Source organism: Zonotrichia albicollis, chromosome 3 (assembly GCF_047830755.1).
Source record: "Zonotrichia albicollis isolate bZonAlb1 chromosome 3, bZonAlb1.hap1, whole genome shotgun sequence".
Classification (NCBI taxonomy): Eukaryota; Metazoa; Chordata; class Aves; order Passeriformes; family Passerellidae; genus Zonotrichia; species Zonotrichia albicollis.
Genome location: NC_133821.1, coordinates 93,707,997 through 93,720,860, shown reverse-complemented (window position 1 = coordinate 93,720,860; position 12,864 = coordinate 93,707,997). Strand labels below are relative to the sequence as shown.

Below are 12,864 nucleotides of genomic sequence, written 5' to 3'. Positions count from 1 at the left end.
AAAGTTGATCATCATGATGCAAACATTTATCAAGCTCAGACAAAGTGATATTAAACTCAGTATTTCCATGAGGATATTCAGGGCTGCATACCTATTTAATATCAAAGTACTTTTCCACCATTGAATCTCTCAAAAAAACAATGACTGTTCTCAAAGTTGATCAAGAAATTATTCTAACACAGACAACTTTGTTTTATAAATGTGCTTGGCAATGCACTTAGAAATACCCATGCTCATTTCCCATGGAAATGCTAATGTACGGGAATTATATTTTCATGTTTTTAGGGTCCATATTAAAGCCTGACCAGCACAGAACAGTTTTCAAAACAGTTTCTTTTCTGCCATTCATATAGCAAAGTTTCTATGCCTTGCTAATAGTCTGCCGCATATGTGTAGCATGTATGTGTATATAATCAAAATATTCCTTTGCATATCTTACTCATCTGCTCAACACAAAAATTAAACAAAATAGAAGAGAACAAGAAAAACAGAAACCCTCAAAAATAGTCCTTAACAAATCTGGAGAAATCATATATCTCTGATTATACTGAAGTAGCTCCTCTGCTTTCTTAATTGTCTTTGTCTCCAAACACACAGTTGCTCAATTTTATAATATGTAACATCCAAGACTGTAGAGTAAAACAACAAAGTCATACTATGAACCAATAACTACTACAATAAAACGGATGCCCTTTTTGAAAATGTGGGCATATAACTGGGTATTTGAATCTAAAACAAAGAAACCGCTGCAAATATTTGGCATTTAACTACTGCCCTTGTTGGTGAAAATGGGGGGGGAAGGGGGGGGGAGGGGGGGGGGGGAAGAACATTCACTCTCCAGAAAGTTCAAGCTGTAAAATACATACAAAATTGAATCTACTATTCAGATCAGATTAAAATACACCTAATTCTACATTTACGCATTGTAATAATTTACTCTTCTCTTTGTTTCACTTGATAAATCAAGGTAGTTTTTAGAAAAATACAGTTACTTAGAAAGATCCTGGTTTTTACATAGTCTTGCATCACTCTGTATTTCTAATGTTCAAAGTGTTGTGTTGCCATCTTAATTGTTTTTAAATGTGTCACATTGCAAACAAGTATAAATATATAGTTATCAGGCGACACTACAGCAACCAAGTTTAACCTTATCATTCCAAACTTAATCAACCTTAATAAATCATATGGGGTACCTGCAATTTGCCCAGCAAGGGTTAACTGTTTGTTCCAATATTTGGGGAGCTTTTTTGTTAGCAGAGTGACATGACAAAGACTTCTATTTGTTTGGAAATTTTTCAAAATAAACTATCACACTGAACTGAAATGGCAATTAAAAAAACAAAAAAGAAAGGGAAAGAAAGGTAAAAACTAAACATCATTTGGAACTGTAGCTGTTGTTCTCCCCAGCAATATACTTAAAGGTAACAAAACTCCCACACCACTCAAATTACAGCAAATAATATATTAAACTGTTCTACAATAGTCACAAGAACTATGTAAAGACAATTACCAGATAATAATTTCTACTTAACCACAACCTTAAATGCAGTTTCAAAATTAGGTCAGTTAAAATGAAAATCACCATTTTTAAGGAGGTTAGGAATCATAAGAATTGAATAAAAATATTCCTAAATGACTACACAAAAAAAAGAAAACATAACTAAATGTTCAAGTACTCCATATTTTATACACAGCATCAGAATTATATAAGAAATGCCTATCAAAGGATGTTCTGTTCAAGAAGTGGAATTCCAGTCTGACTCAGTATTATTATATGACAAAAAAATATCTAATTCACAGATAGCTTGTTTTTTTTCTTTTTTCTTCTCTCAAAAAAGAAGCCTTTATAAGGACACATATGTAGCACAGATACATAGAGCTGAGAGAATCACTAGCAATTTGTCAATCTGCAACTTGGGCTTTAGCATTACTGTCGAGTTTGTGTTAAATAAGCATTTTTTCCCTTTCAACCAAGAAAATGCATACCACACCAATCAAAACTAATCACAGCAGGGCTTTCATTGAAACAGTAGTTGCTAATTTTACAGGTCTGCCCACATTGTTCTAGAAAATAGGAAGCAGAAATCTGACATTTCCAACAGTCATTATTAAAACAACAATCGCTGAGAGCTCGATCCTGTTCTCACTGGAAGCAATGTCAAACTCCCCGTTGACTTCAGGGAGAGCAGGATCGGGCCCCGAGCTGCTCAGCCTCCTCCAGCTCTATGCACAGGAGTATGTGTCGTGGAGCTGGGGGGGAAGAAGTACAAGCTATTCCTTTGTTAACTGCCCAAAGAGTTGAACTTTCCATCACTTTGTCAACAACAGCGAAGTGCCCTGCAAGCAACAACGGTGATAAAAGAACATATTTACCTTGAAAGAACAGGAAAGGGAAAGCCGCAGAATTGCAAAACAAAGTAGTCCAAAGGAATTATCTATGCATGCAGTCCAAACCTGCACCTTCAAGTAGGCCACAGTCTGTCAAGCAGTAGTCTCAGCACCAGCCACCCTGCCTTCCATCTTACGAGATTCACCCAGAAAACTGACAAACCTGCTCCACGACAACAAAACTCTCCTAATGCTTTTGAACGCCCACCATTTGTTCTCCATTCATCCAATCAACTTTCCACTGCACATCTTCTCCTGCGACTGAGGCTCAGAGGCAGGATCCCTTCTCATCTGTATGCTAATTATTTTGCCACATGGACAAAAGTAATAATGCTTTCAGACAGGAAACCAACGGGCCTGAAGTCGAAGGCAGAAATTAATAAGTTTCCACCACTGAAGGCTGAGAAGGTGGGCATGCGTGCAGCTCTGTGGCTGATGGATCAGCTGTAACCTCCATTTAAGAGCAGCAGAGAGGCGACGGGCTGGAGGAAGCCTAGGCAGCGTAGCATGCATCAAGCCCTAGTTCCCCTAGAGACCACATTACTGCAGCAGAACAGCATCCGTAGCAAACTGCTGACTTACCCCGCCTGAGCCCGCATCCTTTAAGCAGCGCGGCGCGCATCCATCCCGCCGGCCCCGCGGCGCGGTGCAGTGCCCGGCGCGGCCGCGCAGGCCCGGCCCCCGCGGCGCGGCGGGAGGCGGGCAGGGCTGGGGCCGCGCACCCCGGCCGGGCTCCCCGGCGGCGGGGGGCGCCGCGCCGGCGCTGTGTTCCACCCAATGGAGGGGAACGCCGAAACGCCGCAGCCGCCCGGGAGGGGAGACCGCTAAAAATACTCCCCTGCCGCTGTGCTGGCGTAAAATGGTGTCTCCGATAGAGAACTCCCCCCCACCACCCTCCCCCCCCAAAAAAAAAAAAGAAAAAGAAGTCCCAACAAATAGGTCTCTAAATGTATATTGTAAAGAAAATAATGATCGAAACCATCGTTTTTTTCTGCTGGGGTACCTCACCAGGGTTTCTAGTTAATTCTGCTGAAGCTTTGCTTATATTACCTGTTCACACCATTTTCTCCCCTTTGAAACAAAAGAAATTATCTATTTACAGAAGAAAAGATTAGCAGCCTTACACCATTAGCTAGTTGCGCAGCTCAACTTTATGTGATCAAGAGCCCAAACAGAAACCAGGGCTCATACGCAGAAAGGGCCAGCTTTGCATGTACAATCCCTTAGCAGCGTTACCCCAGCCATTTGACGTGGCTTCTGTGGCTCTCGCTGCCTGCGCTTAGCCAGGGACCGCTTTACTGAACGTGTCACAAAGACAATGACTGCGAAGAGGCACCTCACCGCCTTCTCCACGGCTGTGCAGAGGCTTTTCTCTGGCGGTCACCCGCCCGCGGGCAGCGTCCCTAAGGGGCTCGCCCCCAGGCTGCCGGATGTCCCTGCGACGGCAGCGGCTTGACAGCGGGGAGTCGCTTCGTTTAAACCCGTCCCCGAAATGTCATTTCGGTAGCAGCGTGACAGGCTGTGATCTTTACGCGGAGGCGGCGGCTCCCCCCTGCCTTGGCACGACTCCGCACGCCCCCGCGGGCTCAGCCCTGCCGTGTCCCGGCCCCTGCCCCGGGCACCGCCGCGCCTCCTGCCGGGTCCCGCCCGCCCCGCGCGTCCATGCCCGCAGGCAGGCCGTTCCGCACGGGAAGGACCCTGGCTAGCGCACGCATACAGCCCACACGCCCTCCCTACACACACGCGCGCCTGCCGGTGTCGTTGCCCTCCTCGTTGCCATTGTGCTGCTGCAGCCCCCTCCTCCCCGCACCCCTCCCTCCCTTCTTCCCTCCCTCCCTCCCTCCTCCCTGCCCGCCGCGGCTCGCCCTGCTCCGCGGTGCTCGGTGCGGGCAGCCCCGCGGCTGGCAGGGCACCGCGGGCAGCCCCTGCTGGCCGCGACAGAAGCGGGGGGGTCTGACCCAAAAGTCAGGAGGAACACCCTTCTCAAGCTTGCCCTGGGAGGTAATCCCTCCCGAGCCCGCTCTGCCTGACGTGTGAGCAGCAGACATGTCGGTTGCTGTAGAGGCTGCCATTCCCTCCCCACCCAGCCTTGCCGGGCAGCACACTGCGCTCGGAAGGGAAGGCGAGGCTCCGCGTACCAGCCCTTGGCGCCCCGAGCCGCCAGAGCAGCTCCACGGCCTCACTCCGATGGCAGGAGAGGGGCTTAGGGGAGTGGGGGCAAGTTTTTCACAGGGATTCAGGGGGAAAGCCAGCCTGCTGGGGCAGGGACTAACAATAGCAGAGTCCTCACGACATCCACGCTTTTGGTGGAAAACGCAGTGTTTCCCTGAGAAGGCAAAGGAAAAAAAAGGGATTTACGTGTCTCTTCCCCCGCCCCCCCCCCCCCACGCCATCTCCACCTCGCTCGTGGTTTGGGGTTTTTGTTTGGGTTTCTTTTCCTTATTTTTCCTCTGTCATCTCTGATTACATCTCCCTGCACTCGCAGGGCTCCCCCGAGACAGAGGCGCGGAGCCCTCGGGAGCGGCCGGGCCGCAGGTGCGGCCGCGGAGCGCGGAGGGCACCGCGCAGGGCGGGGGCGGGAGGGGGGAGCCGCTCTGCCGGGAGAAAAGCCTCCTCGGTGCGGGGAGGGAGATCTACCATGTTTGTGTCGTAGCAAGGGCATGTCAGTTTGGGTTTTTTCCACACAAATCAACGTAGCCTGAGAAGCACACATACACACGTGGTGATTAAAGGGCCCCCCTGTAAGTGTATGGGATATCTACACCCCTACAGATGAATCTCAGCATTTTCTAACGTCAGGTTTACATGCAGAACCTTTGGATAATGGTATTTGCATTTGAAAAATCAAGTTGTCTCCCTCTGTTAGAGCTAGCTTCCATATGTTAGATCCTAGCTATGATCTAAAAGGATAGTGAAAGCAACTATGTGGTACATGTACCACGGCAGGTGTGGTCAAACTTTTAGAAGGTGATTTCTATAGAAAAAACCCCTCATCATCTTGTCCAGCCTTTGTGGTGGGACAAAGAAAAGAGCCACTGCTTCTCTCACTGAAGGCAAAAAGAGTATTTTCTCTAATAAGGACAAAATGTACATAAATCTTGTACTGGTGAGTGTTAAGGGGGGTGGGGGAGGCCACTGCATAAATTAGAAGCATTTCCAAAAAAAAAGAAAAAACAGTCTGGAAAGAAATTTGGGAGACTCGTTATTCAGTGGCCTAATTATCCTCCATAAGATACTAGGGTATGGGTTTAATGGTGTGGGTTGGATTCTCCCTCCCCCAGCCTGTGTCTCGTCAGTGTGCATTATCCATGGGGAAAAGGAGATGCAGGTCATGTTTAAGCAGCATTAATGAGAGCACAGTATTTTTCCTGCAGGTTAAGTTGGCCAGGTTAGCAAACTTCAGGTAAAATATGCTTGAAAACCTTCAATTTCTTTTACTTTTTTGCTAGTTGCAGTTTCTAGTGAGTCTTGAAACATTAGACAAACACAGAAAACAGAATTCAAGCATCAGACCCACTACTGTCAATAAGGGAGTACAATTTCAGCTTGACAGGAGTATTACAAGAATATACCCGCTAACAAGCAGCCTTAATTGGCTTGCATATTGTGGCTGTCACTGTTAAAACCTGTTCCTATGCAATCCTATTTTATACATCCTTTAAACATATAGTTTTCTAAAGCAGTTAAGGAGACAATACTTTACTCACTGGGCTTTTGATTTTGAGTGAAAAAGAAATGAAAAGAAAAGGAAACCAAAAAAATAGGAAACCCTACTAAGAATATAGTATCAGTGACTGAGAACCTATGTGAAAGTCATAGTAGAAAATAGCAACTGACTTTTTTGGGTTTAGTGCACTTTCTCAGTTTTGAGCATAAATTGTTATTTATCCATAGGTTGCAGTGGCTGCAGATGTTTCACTGACATTTACTACACTTAAATCCTTTAAAATGTAGTGTGTTCTTTAACAGATTACCCTTTATTTCAGCAGGACACTTCCTCTTAAAAGTATTTTGAATTTAGTGGTTTGCAGGAGTCCGCTGCTTGTCCTGGCAAATCCTTCACACACTAGAGTTTAATGTGTGGCTTCAGTTTTTCCAGTACAGGGTCACGCTCATAAAGAATACAAATGAAAGAGAAGACGGTTAAAAAAAAAAAAAAAAAAAAGGTTACTGCGCATGTGCAATTCGCTGTTATTAAATGATAACAATGTTTCTTCTAGATAATAAAAGAAAAATACCAAATAGGGCAGAGCCCCAGTGCTACATAAAGAGACTGACTTTAAGGAAGTTTTTCCTAGTCTGATTTAAAACTGCCTAACCTGAAAACTTGAATATAAAATAGTGTTGCAACTGAAGACTGCAAAAGTCATTTATATGTATAAGGAGACCTTAGAAAGATCTTCCAGATCAATTTTAAATCAATAAAATGCTTCCTATTGTCAAACTCTGGAAAATGGGCATTTGCAGAGCAGTTGCAGGAAAGACCCTGGGCACAATAGTGTTGGTGAGAGCAAACATAATTTTTGAGGTGACGAGCTGGAGTATGCTGGGGAGTTCTGCACAAAAAAACCCAAAACTAGCCAAAAAAAAAAAAAATCAAAAAACACAACTAAAAAAAAAAAAAAAACCAAAAAAAACCAACAACAAAACAAAAACCAAACAGGTAAATGAAAGCATTTCGCTCAACAATGCACTTTTTACTAGGATGAAAAAGTCTGGCTAAGTATGACAACACCTGTAATGTCCTTCACCTTCTGTGATTAAATTGCACTGCTGCAAAGAAGTGCTGTTTAAACTCCACTGCCCCATGGATCGATCCCAGAAAACAGAATGCAGATGAAGACAGCTCTTGGAAGAGAGGAAGAATTTAAATTCATTTAAATTAAGAGACTGGCGCTTTACCACAGCCATCTTCCCGCCACCTAATTAGAAAGCATGAAGCCTCTCCTGCCTTTACCTCCGGGAGCAGTTGCAGGGCACGGGGCCGGTGAGCCGGACAGCGCCCGGAAAACTGGACAGCTCCCCGAGTGGACAGCTCCCGGAGCGAACAGCTCCCAGTGAGCCGGACAGCTCCCGGAGAACCGGACAGCTCCCGGAGTGGACAGCTCCAGGTGAGCCGGACAGCTCCCGGAGAACCGGACAGCTCCCAGTGAGCCGGACAGCTCCCGGAGTGGACAGCTCCCGGTGAGCCGGACAGCTCCCGGTGCTGAAGGAACCGCACCGACTCGCCGAGGGGGGCAGCGAATGCTGGGGCTGAATGGCGCTGTCTGCAGAACAATGGCAGCCAACTCCAAATCCTGCTATAATCACATTAATGAGATTAATCAGTGAATTAGCAGCAGTCAAATGTCAGGGTGGCGGGGAGGAATCCAACCAAGCTCGGTAATTAACTTTTGGGGGGCAGGGAAAGGGAATTGACTGCATTATCTGTTAGGCTTTTCCCGAAGTTTAGCAGGTTTTATTCACCAGCCTTGGGAAGATGCTGACAATTCAAGTGGAGGGGGGAGGTGGGGATAAGATGGAGACCTCAACCTTTGTGTGCTATAAGACAGTCTGCTAATGCACAGTATCCCATTACTTCCATCTAAAGTCCACTGAGGAAACCAGCACCGTTTCAGACACCCTTCACTCCCTGCAGCTGCCAGAGCTGCACTGGGCTGAGCTCAGAGTGTGAAACTAGTTCTGTGAGCTAACTTCTACCACAGATCCCAACAGGCTTGATAAATATGGCGGATGCAAAAAAAAGCATTAAATCTTACTCCTTTTTTAAAATGTACAAGGAAGATACTCTTTCTGAAATCAGAGTGATAGGAAAAATATTTCCCTTTAAACAACTATTAGCGATAGATTATCATAACAAATTAATGCTAGGTCTGTTGCAGAGTGTCTTCTAAAACAAACAAAAATAAACCCATAAAAAATAGGAAATTTAATCAAGTAATTTAAGGTAAGTCACTTAATGCAGACAAGTCAGAGATCTAGTCTCTAGCTGCCCTCAAGAGAAGTGAAACTTCTCACCACCTGAAATCCAGCGCCCGTGACCATTTCTCCATGGCAAGTGGGAAATATAAAAAAATATTCCCCATAGATTACAAATAAGTATTTATTTGCAAGAAAGGGAGTACTGCATTTCTCCTTTTCTACCTTTAAAGGAGTATCATCAGCCAGGCAAAGCATTTATCACATAAAAAGTCTACTTTTATCCTCACATTACTTCTTCAGAAAACAAGTAAAGGTTTAAAAAAAACCTCCTCTGCCTAGATGAGGCTGTGCACATTGGTCAGAACTCAGAAGAAAATGACATGCTTATGTTCGATTGAGTTTAATCTTTGTTAGTGACAATTGAAAGAAACAAACCTGTGCAACACCTCTTCCATAAAGCAGTAGATAGTTTCTTTTTAGCTGACATAAGTTGTTTTCCTTTATACTGTTTGTCTATATTTTAGCACTAAATTAGTAGGATTAACAGATCTTCACTAAACGTACATGGACTACTTATCACAACTATTTTAAAATTGAAATATATACTGCGATGTTTTCAAAGAGTTAACTGAATTAACCACTCCTTATTTACAAAGCTTCTTCTATTTAAAAAAAATGTGTTACAGCTATGAAACATTTAAGATAGTGTTGTTTCAAAAATGCCACTCTTATACAAGTGTTCCCCTTAAAAGTACAAATTCATTGTTTTCAAATGTCATTTTAGTGCAAAATACAGTATCTTACTTTCTTTTATTTAATAGCATTCGGCTGTCATTGAGCATTCCAATCTGTGAAGCTTCTGTCTCGGGCTCTCCATATCAAACAAGTACTGTCCACATGCAGCAAGTTTATATAAACAACAACATGCTTAATGCATGCAACATTATGCAGTCATATACTAAACACATTCTTTAGGATTTTTTTATCAGCTATTCTACAGCCCAATACAATTTCAGCTGCACAGCAGTAATGCTAGAAGAACTTGAAAGAGCAAACAATGGACATTTAAGTACAAGCTACAGAATAACTACAAAAATCACAATAATCTTCCCAGTTAGCTGCAAGAATCAACCCCCACCCTGCACAAAACACAGCCCACACCTGCACTGTTAACCATTTGCAAGTTAAACATAAGCAAGACATTTCAGCATGGTTAAGAAACGCCCTGGCTTACTACAACTTTGAAAGGATGAGGAGTAAGAAGCATACCACAGAGACTCAGAAAAGGCTGCTTTTTTCTTCATTGAACACAGAAAAGATACCCCATGTTCCAGGGAATTAAAAAAAAAAAAATATATGTATATATATTAAAATACACCCACCAACACTGAGTAAAAAAAAACCAGGGGGGCTTCAAGAAGACTGCAGGGAAAAAGCTCTCACTCTCTTTAGTGTGCAGAAGCTTAGGGGGAAAAAATGTCGCCCTGGCAGGAATGACAAATGCAGTAGGATAGGCTAGCAGGCCTGAGGGATCTGTTTTACTTCCACATACATCCTCTAATGCACGCACTCCCACTCATCCTCTCGAGATGCCTTTTTTTTTTCCTCCACTTTTTTTTTTTTCACCAGCTCCAAATCCCCGGCATATGACCTTCTGTTAAATAGATAAAAAAAAATTTGCTTATCAGTCATGCAAATGAGGCTGAATTCATTTTCCACAACAGATGGCCTCATAGATAATGATGATGGAAGAGAGAAAATTGAATGTCTCTCACAAGGTGGTCATGGCAACCGAGAGCAGAATAATATCAATAATAAGCTCACTGCATAATAAGGTTGTCAATCCCACAAATCAAAGTCTCCAGCTAAATCAGGTATCCCACCCCCCGCTAGTTATCAGGTAAATAGAGAAATAGAGAGCATCCTTTTTCTTTTAAACAAGACACTGGGAAGAAATTGTAGCTCCAGAGCTTCCAGGGTAAGAGGGGAAGGAAGGAGCAGAAGAGATTTTTCTTCAATAATTGTGTTTTATTTAATGATTCTGGGAGGGAGGTGTTGGATATATATGCCTTTTTTTCCTTTTTTTCTTTTTAAAAAATATTACTTCTACAGAGAGGTTTTTGTTTGGGGCTTTTTTTTGGTGGTTCTTTTTTTGTTTGTTTGTTGTTTGTTTGGGTTTGTTTTTTTTTTTGTTTTGTGGGTTTTTTGGGTTTTTTTTTTGAAGGGGAGTACTGGTTTGTTTTTTTAATAGTGAGGCTGGTATTTTGAACTCTATCTGCTGCCGAAGCCTTGCCTCCCCTCCCTGTGTCTGATGTGGAGTGCTGCATTGATGCAATAGCAGCTCGCCTCAGGCTTTCACCTTGGCTCCCAGGGGGCCATCCCGCAAAATGAATCAGCAGCCATCCTGAGCAGACTGATTAAAATGAAAATGGCAAGGCACATGTCTGGGCGGAACTAGAGCTGAGCTGCGCTGCACTGCCTGTCTGGCAAGCATGCTCAATATAGCTTTTGCTAATAATGGCTTACCGCCTTTCAGGTTTTTAAAGGTATTACCGTCGACCCTTCCCCCACCCCCTAAACAGATAACGGTGCTGGGGGCTTTCCCCCCCTCGCTGTATACTGCTCACAGCTAGAGTCTGCCAGACTGACATGCAGTGATTGTGAAAAGACACACTTGCTTTGCAAGGATTTTCTTCACAGATGTGCTGAAATACCAAGAAAACATATTAACATGCAGCTATAAATTATGCCCAGATATTAGCTGAGAAAGAAACCTCAGATGAAGAGGAAAGCTCAGCCACTACCAGACACACCATTTTCACACACACCACACCACCCCCCACCCCTGTTTTTTACACCTCAGCTTGCATTGGCACCTTGTGCATTATGCATCACGAGAAAATGACTGCCAGTAAAAGCAGAGCAGCTTCCTGGAGCTCTCTCTGCCCTGTGCTTGACACACTCAAGCTGGATCTCTAACCACCCCCCTCCACAGTCCCCAAGCAGATGAATGTGTGCATAGAGAAAGAGCCATTTAAAGTGCGCATCTCCTGTAGTCCTTTAACAAAACAGAAATATTTTGCAGCCAGCTCCGGTGTGCAAACCCAGCATCGACAAAGCAGCAAACATCAATCCATGTGTGTGGGGGGTCTGAAACCTGGCAAGACTGTTGTTTCATGAGATTTGGGAATTGCTCTGGCTGGGGATTTTTGGTGGTGTTTTTTTAAGCAAGCAGTGGCATATCTCTGGAAACCAGCGTGTATGTGCTATACATATGCACATACACCCCAATGTGCCTTCAGTTAAGCCTCGTTTTTAAACCACTGGGATTATTTCCTCCCCCCTCCCTGCTTTCTTCTCCCCCCCGCCCTGCACTCTAGCCCTGTTACTGCAATGTGAACCAGAAATCAATAGGGCTGCTCTAATGGAGGTTCCAGCTGCAGTTGGCTGTGCAGGCGCGCACACACACACTCACACACACTCACTGACGTCTGTGGAGCTTTCTCAGCCGATTGGGCACCACATCGGATGTTCTGTGGAGCAAAGAAAAGGAATCATTTACAGTCTGGAAAAAAAAAAAAGGTACCTTGCATCTCCCTGTCTCCAAGAGCACCAGGCTGGGCTCGCCGCACGGGCTGGCTGCAGTGTGCGAGTGAGAGCTCGGCTCGGGGTGCAGGCAGGTACCGGAGGACTCCCCCAGATTGCCACAGGAACTGACGGGGCACAGAACCCCACAGTTCATACAGGATGTTTCTATAATGTTACCCATTCATACTGTGACAGATAAAAATACAAACACAGAAAAACAGACACAAAAAATCACAGCAGTTTAACTGATAGATTATCAGAGCTCTTATGTCCTTTGAGGTGTTTGCAAGTATTTCTGAGCTCTGGAGAGTATTTTAATGAAAGTTTTATTTTTAAGGGCTTTTTTTTGAAATTATCCACTGAACATTTAATATTTTGATGTAAATTGCTTGCTTCCCCCTTCTTCAATAGAAGAATATTAAATTTGTTGAATATTATTCTCCAGTTTAATTTTCTGTGTTCTTCAAGTAATTTTTATATAGATAGTTAAGTGTGAAGACACCCCTCGTTACTAAAACATGTTTGGGCTTTTTCCCTTTTAAACAATAAACCTCGGGCTTGGTTTCCTGATTTTGTAGCTGTTTTTCTCTGAAACAAGAAACATCCCTGTTAGTGAACATATGAAAAAATCCTAATTCTCTACTCCTAAAATCAGGTATTCCTGGGATCTGCGACACTGCAAAACACCTCCCTCACCTCCCTGTCTGTGTATTTCAACTTTATTCTATTGAAAGCCACTGCCCCAGCTGAAGTCTGGCTCCAGTGAAGCATTTATATTCCTTCCACTCAGCCCTGTGGATCTTTTGCAGGGCTCAGGATGCCAACCCAAGACCTGCTCTGGAGAAATAAAATCTGGGAAAATGAATGAATCATAAAGCCATATTGCATGACAAAGTCACATCCCAGCCTATGTTCAAGAGTTCTTTCTTATGCAAGCTTTTAAAAAAAATGGTTTAAAAATTATAG

The 12,864-nt window shown here is 44.0% G+C and overlaps 1 protein-coding gene across 4 annotated transcripts in view; it reads right to left on the bottom strand.

Annotated features, from left to right (window-relative positions):
- Positions 1 to 9,846, bottom strand: part of MYT1L (myelin transcription factor 1 like) — a 309,881-nt gene extending 300,035 nt beyond the window's left edge. Inside the window, exon 1 of one of the 4 annotated variants that reach the window (XM_026793576.2) lies at positions 9,693 to 9,846. The gene's annotated coding sequence lies outside the window, so the exon portion shown is untranslated. The other 3 variants (XM_074538141.1, XM_074538140.1, XM_026793575.2) reach the window with 3 other exon arrangements.
- Positions 9,847 to 12,864: the final 3,018 nt, after the last annotated feature.